The following is a 7,805-nucleotide window of genomic DNA, read 5'->3' on the forward strand; positions in this document are numbered from 1 at the left end:
AAAGGAAAGAGTTTTAAAAAGTTGATGGAAATGATTAATCATGTCTTCCATTAGGATTATGATTGTCGTATTAAATTTACCGATATGCTATTTATATACTTATTTTTACTTTGTATAGAAATTTTGTTAATTTATATCTTTTTGATTTTCTTCAACTTATTTGATCGGACAAAAATTAAAAAAGATACCCAAAAAGTAAAAAAAGAGTGCTCGGATATCACATATTTAGATTTATTAGTGCTGCTGTGATAATTACAAAAATGGAATAAATCAAAGGTGACTACATCAAATTGCAACAAGGAACAGACAACCACTTGCTAATGGACAAGGATTGTCTACCCTCCTAGTTGTGGTGTCCTTCCATGCCCTCCTATTTTGTGCGGTCACGGTTAAGCCACGTCAATATTTTATATTTTTATTATTTTTTGTCTTATTATCTCATTAAAAAATTAATATAAAATATTGACGTGGCTTAACCGTGACCGCACAAAATAAGAGGGCATGGAAGGACACCACAACTAGGAGGGCAGACAATCCTTATCCCTTGTTAATTGTGAGAAACTAATTTGTAAATTTGTACGACCTCCAATTGGCGCGTGGACTGCCCTCCCCCTCAAAAAGCGCGTGACCAAGTTCACCATCTTGTCCTCACATGGTCGAACTCAATCATTTACGCAGCCGAACCCAAACAGCAAACAGCAATTGAGGACATTATTTTTTTTCAGCCAACTGCAAGCTTAAAGCTTTCATCTTTTAATTTAGAGAGAGAGAGAGAGAGAGAGAGAAAGGTTTCAAAACCCAAGTTTCTTTACAAGTTAACGTTGTTGGTTTTACATTGTGAGACATTTATATGTGTGTCTCTGTGAGTCAGCATTTCATTTGCTCTGTTTCAGAAACTTTGGAAGTACAAAGATCTCTCCCCTCCCGCAGGTCCGTATATATTCTTATCCAATCAATCTCTCTCTCTCTTGGTTGTGCTAACTTTATCTCTTTTCTGTTTCCTATGTCTATGTATGTATCTGTTTGTTTATATCTGTATTTATCTGCTTTTTTTTTTTTTTTTTTTTATTTTCTGTAAGATTTTCTTTGTGTGAATCTTTTCTAAGTTGGGTTTTTGTAAATTTGGAAAATTTTCATCAAGTTGCTCGCTTTTCTCCGAATCAGTGACTGTTCTTCTTTTTCTCTGGTGAGTCATATGGCTTTCTGTTTAATTAGTATATGAGAGAATATTTTCAAATTACTGACAGCCTATTGCCATGCTATAATGTTTTAATTTCTTCTGATTTTTGAAAATTTTTTCATAGTTTTTTTTTTTCATGATGAAAACTCAGTTTTAAGATCTTCAAAAAAGTATGAATTAGAGCGAAAACTTTCGCATTCTGACTTGATAGTTGGGTAAATCTGAATCATCCTATGGATTGTGGATAGGCTGTTGAGTTCAATCTTTAATGGTTGATCCTATTCGTTTAGGGAAAAAGGGTATTCATCCTATTTGACAGTTTTAACCTTCTACAAGTGACCAAGGCTAAACATTTTTTCATAAGATATTAGTGATCCCCGGTCGAGGATTCCATGTGCTGTTTTGAATTTTTGCTGGTTTAAGTCGTTGTTTGAATCTTCGGCCAAGGTTAGAGAAATTCTAACTGAGGCTTAAATGAACTCTACGGCATAATTTTTTAATTGAAGTAACGAAATGAATGCAATTTTTTTGTCCTTATGGTATTGCAACAAAAGTTTTTGGTTAAATTCTGCAAATAAGGAGGGAACAACATAAGGGTTTGATATGGCAGAGGGCCATTAGTAAGAGGCACAAAGTTAATTTAATTTGATAGTTGTGTGCCCTTAAGAATCATGTGGAGGGATGGCACGAATATTTTGAAATGTTTAAATTGCGAGTGAGAAATGGGGGATATAATCTTTAAGAACTATTTGAATCAAGGAACATTGTAAACGGGAGTCTTTAACTGGTATTTTAGGAAAATTTAACTCAGATGTGGTGATCAATACGCAATTAGTTTTCTGCTCTATACTTGGTGCATTACCTATCAGATGCTATAAAAACAAAAAAATTGCATTTGCAAGGGTGTTCGTGAACGGTTTTCTGATTTTGTTAGGTTAGTGTGCCATCAGTGACCAAAATGATTGTATGTTTTTGTCATCTTTTTCGTCTTGTTATTAGATGCCATGCCATAATGCTGATCACCTGTTTTGGTGATCTTTCCTGCAGATCTTCTACCTTAGAAGATGGTCTTCCAACTGAGAAGACCATGCTCTATTTATACAACTTACTGGTGCTTTAGATTTGAGCTAGTTCCTTTCGTGTCCGTGTTGGTGGTCTAGTTTCTCCATACAATTAAATGTACCCCAATCACTCGTTCGTGATTCTTTTATTAGTGAAACTAGCATCTGGTGTGGGAGTACTTTATTACCCTGTAGATTGAGTTGAAGAAAACTTCTTATTTGTGGAAATGTAGATTCTTGGTTCTGCTGGCTCCTAGGGTGGAATTTGAACTTAAAACCCTTTGCTTACCATATCTCAATCTTGCTAATCAAGTTGAAGCTTTAATTCTAATTCAGTGTATCTATTCTCAATCTAGATATAGAGATTTCCACCAATAGAAGTCGGCATATTGCACCGCATATTTGATAGATTGATGAAGGTTGGGCTTCCATCTGCAATCATGAGTCACCATGGTGTCATCTCTGTACCACAAAGTGAGACTACCAAAGGAGTCACATCATCATACTGTACTTCTCCTTCCCCGATACATGATTTTTTGGGTAGTGAATCAGAAGGCAGGAGTTTCACGGCCAGTAAATGTTCATCTCCACGAGTGTCTCCTTTCAAACGGGCAGAATCTCTTGGCTCTCCTACTAATATGCGAGGATCTCCTGTTCAACATTCCAAGAGCCCATTTTCACGTTCTTCTGTTTTCTGTACCAGTTTGTATCAGTCTTCTTCATCGAGCTCTGAAACCTCTCGGCAGCTTGGGAAATTTCCATTTCTTCCACATCCTCCAACATACGGCCAGTCCAATTCTGCTGTTGATTCAAAATCACCATTGCTTTTTAGTGAGGATACGAGCAATCAATATGATGACGAACAATCCGAGGATCTCATGAAAGACTTTCTTAATTTGCATGGAGATGCCTCTCATGGAAGCTTCCATGATATTAGTTGTGGAACTGACGCTCTAGCACTTACAGAACAATTAGAGTTACAATTTTTGTCAGATCAACTTGACATAGCTATCACGGACAATGGAGAAAATCCCGGGCTTGATGTAAGTAAAATGTAGTCATCTTTAGTTACATTTTGATCAAATAGGATTTGCTAAAAACTTAGAGATATTACTGGCTTGTAGTTTTAATCACATAAGTTTTGGATATGGATGAACTATAAATGGCTTGTTTTTTAATCAGTTTCGAATTTCTTGGTGATATTTAATATTTATCTTGTCATATATTTACTAGTACTTTTGCCTTCCATTATGTTGTTTTTATAGGAAATATATGAGATTCCTCAAGCCTCACCAAACACAGCTATAGGACTGACATGTAGTAAGGGTTCTTGCGTGACAGCACCACTCGTTGATGCTCTTTCAAGTCACCCCTCTCCTGGGCCAGCCTCTGCACATAGGCCAAGAATGCGATGGACACCTGAGCTCCATGAGCGTTTTATAGAGGCTGTTAACAGGCTTGATGGGGCTGAAAGTAAGTACTGCACCATCTATTCTACTTTCAACTCGGGTTTCGTTCCATTTCAATGGGAGCCCTAGTTGTATATGTTACTCTATTAATCAAATTACAAATTTCTCGGTTACAGAAGTTACCAACATTATTTCGATTTTTATGGAGCACTCACTAGTGTAATTTAAAATGCAGAGGCCACTCCGAAAGGTGTATTAAAGGCTATGAATGTTGAGGGCTTAACCATTTATCATGTGAAAAGTCACTTACAGGTACTCGTCTTTAAGTTTTTGGTGATGTAAGAGTAAAATGTTGTACTTATTTTAGCTATTTGACAGTATATTGTTAATTTCTAATTATCTGCAGAAATACCGGCTTGCCAGGTACATGCCAGAGAAAAAGGAAGGTAAGGAACAGATTTCGAAAGCAAATCATAGCTTTTGTCAAGTCGTAATCTCAGCAATTGAGCTGTGTTTTAGAAGTAAAATTTATTTGCTAGTTGGCTGCAACATGAGAACTGAACTAACCGGGCCCCAATATGATTATGCAGTAATTGGTTTGAAATCTTTGTTTCTCGAAGGGCTTAGTTTTAGGTTTACCTTGGCTTCAGCGAGTTAGAATGTGATATTGGTTGGTAGTTTCAGTTTGGGGTGTCGATTGATCATGTTTATCAAATGTCACTAGATAGTTTGACAGGATGGTTTTTCAGCTAAATAGAAGATCAGATCTGATTTCCGATAATGCATGTAGCTGAATGTTCATACAAATTGTTGACCTGCACTTTTCTCTTCACTCCTTAGATAAGAAGGCCTCTAACTCTGAAGAAAAGAAAGCTACTTCAACCATTAACGAAAGTGATGGACGTAGAAAAGGGTCAGTATTGCTTCTCATATATATCTAGTTTTCTCAACAGATGTTTGGATATTATTTTGTTCTGTGAAACTTCATCTTTCTTGTCTCAGGAGCATTCCCATCACGGAGGCTCTGCGCCTGCAAATGGAAGTTCAAAAGCAACTGCATGAGCAGCTTGAGGTGAGAGTTCATTTGAAGTTGATCACAGTTGATGTATCCTTTTTTTCTTCTGGCTGCATATCTGTTTCATGGTATACGTAGGTCAGACCTTGAGTCATTTAAAAAAGTTTCGGTTTTGATCTTGTATATCCTGCATCGTAAACATAGGTTCAGAGGGCCCTTCAGCTACGCATAGAGGATCACGCAAAATACTTGCAGAAGATCTTGGAGAATCAACAGAAAGCCGGCAGTGCTTTACTTTCTCCGCAAGTTTTGTCATCTCTCACAACAAATTCCATTCAAGTGTCCGAGCAACAGCCTTCTTCATCATCCTGTGTATCACCCCCACAACTGGCTGAGTCTGACTCATCATCGCGTCTATCACTGAAGCATAAAGCTACTGACTGTAGTGACTCTGAGCTGTCGGCGGGCACCAAAAGGCCCCGTCTTGAAGAGAAACCAGATGAGGGTGCAGTCGAAAATCCTCAGTTATAACTGCTTCATCAACACCATTCCTCTAGTCTCAATTCCATTGTTTGTATCATGTATAGAACTTCTGAACTTTTTGTAGCTAAAATTAGCAATTGAATTAATATTGCCTGATTTGTCTCTTGACAGAAAGTAGTAATAAGAGGAAGAGAAAATCAACTTTTTAGTTCAATCATTCTGACAATCAGCTATTTGATTAAAAATCCATTTGTTGCATAAAATGTTGAGACCCTGCTCACGAATTTGCTTTGGAGTGTTGGAGAAATAGGTGTGGGTGCTCCTTAAGAATAGGATGTCCTCCTATGCAGGTGATTTGGATAAAAGGAAGTCTACTACAGGCTATGTGTTTACTATGGCTAAAGGGCCAGTTTGTTGGAGGTTCATTTTGCAGTCATCTGTTGCCTTGTCTACCACAGAGGCTGAATATATGGCAATTGCTGAAGCTATAAAGGAGGACATTTGGATACATAGACTGATTAGAGATTTAGGGGTTGATCAGAAGCAGGTGGAGTTGCATTGTGATAGTCAGAGTGCTATTTATTTAGCTAAGTATCAGGTTCATCATGCGAGGACTAAGCACATAGATGTGCGTTATCACTTTGTTTGTGAAGTTGTTGGTGAAGGGGATATCATTCTCCAGAAGATTTCAACTAAAGACAACCCCGCTTATATGTTTACGAAAGTTGTTGGTGTAGCCAAGTTTGTTCATTGCTTGAACTTGGCTCACATTTTGCCTATATAAAGAAGATGTTGAACAGTAGGAGCTTTGGAGCATTTTGGCTCGGCATGAGTTGTTCTCTTGCTACTTTCGGGAGTGGTTTGTGTTGATTGTTGATTATGTTTGTTTGGCTAATCATTGCGCTTTCGGAATTTGGCAAAGGTGAAGATTGTTGAATTGGTGGCCAAATTGTAGTGGGCCACTTCTTGACCCAATAGCCCATTAAGTGGGCCTTTTAATTAACCCATGCGGAAGCCATGTGATGTGGCTAGTAGGGTTTTTAATTGGCAGCAACTGCTGCCCATTTTGTCTGAGTTGCAGCAGAAAACAGAGAGCAGCACACAGAAGAAAAAGAGCCACTGCCGCAGCCCCATTTCAGAGAAGGAGGAGTTGTTGCTCCTTTCATTGGTTAGCTATCACTCCATCAAAGTTGTATTTGTTGTATTAGTTTTGAGCTTTGTATAAAGAGGAAATTATTCACAATATTTCTTTCTCTATTTTTTTCTTTGGTGAGTGAGAGTTATTGGGTGTATTGGGGTTTTGGGTTGTGAGATTGCCAACACTTTGTAAACTCCCATTTGGTTGATAGTGGATTATTGGGTGAGCTCCTATTGCTCCGAGAACGTACTCCAGTTACACTGATTGTTGAGGAACCTCGTTAAAATCTTGGTGTCTTTTATATTTTGTTCTTGCATTCCATTTGATATATTTCCTGTGAGTTATATTGAGTTAGTTCCAATTGGTTTGGTGCTATCCTAGCACAACAGAAGGGAGTTCATTCCTCCTCGTTAATGCATGAGAGCAAAAAATAAACATGATCACGAAAAAACATACATGATCACGAGAAATACTTGCAGAAGATCTTGAAGGAACAATAGAAGGCCGGCAGTATCTTACTTTCTCCACAAGCCTTGTCATCTCCGAGGACCAATTACATTCATGAGTCGGAACTGTTAGAAACTTAATTGGACTAAACTATCATTTAGTGAAGGATAAAATGTGTTTGGTAACAATACAATCTGATGTAAGTTGCATACGTGGAAAAACTGCTTCCTATAGGCAAGGATACGTGGATAGCATGCAGCAAATGATAACTGCTTATCCATTACTCGGTGAAAACTGCCGGCAACTGCAAGTAACTGATTTCCATGATAGATGGAAATTAGATGAGGCCTGTGTCTATATATAATCCAATTCCCTGCTTGTGAAGATGTGTTCTGTAAATAAAGGGTTCTATCACCTTTGGACATAAGGTCTTAAACAAGTAGAAGAATTGCATTTCCAATCAAAAGCATGGCTGGTCCAGGTATTGCACATAGTTGAATATATGTAATCTGGGATACTTGTTAATATTATATACTCCTAGTTTTCCAACATTTGGTATCAGAGCCAAATTAACAAATTCCAGATTCGAATGTATGTGTCGAATTGCATATGTCTTCAGTACATGACAGCACCGAACCGATACTTTCAATGCATTCATGTTTTCCATTCTTCCATCCGACAACACATGACCGCACCGCACCGATACTTTCAATAAAATACATGAGGGAATCTTGCCTCAGAAGTTTTTTAATGTCATGCAGCACTTACGATACTATTTGAATTCACCAAAGTGAATGATTTGGATGTGTATTCTAGCAAAGGAGGGTTTAAAGATTCATTGCATGTTCATACTCTTTTCCAAAGGAAAGAATATATAAAATGCATAAGTTTTCAATGAATCAGTCCTTGTATAATCTTGTAATTATCTTGTCCAAAGACTTGATATATTTGTGATAAAAGATGATTGAAGTGGTCAGAATGTACATGATGACTTTGAAGGGGTGTTTATATCTCTAACCTAAAGGGGATATATAAACATTTGTAAGTGATGCATGAAATTAAAATTGTGTTT

General features: G+C 37.5%; 1 pseudogene; it reads left to right on the plus strand.

The window, feature by feature from the left end:
- Positions 1 to 693: 693 nt before the first annotated feature.
- LOC126583260 (myb family transcription factor PHL6-like) lies at positions 694 to 5,362 on the plus strand (annotated as a pseudogene).
- Positions 5,363 to 7,805: the final 2,443 nt, after the last annotated feature.

This window comes from Malus sylvestris, chromosome 9 (assembly GCF_916048215.2).
Source record: "Malus sylvestris chromosome 9, drMalSylv7.2, whole genome shotgun sequence".
In the NCBI taxonomy this organism is placed as follows: domain Eukaryota; kingdom Viridiplantae; phylum Streptophyta; class Magnoliopsida; order Rosales; family Rosaceae; genus Malus; species Malus sylvestris.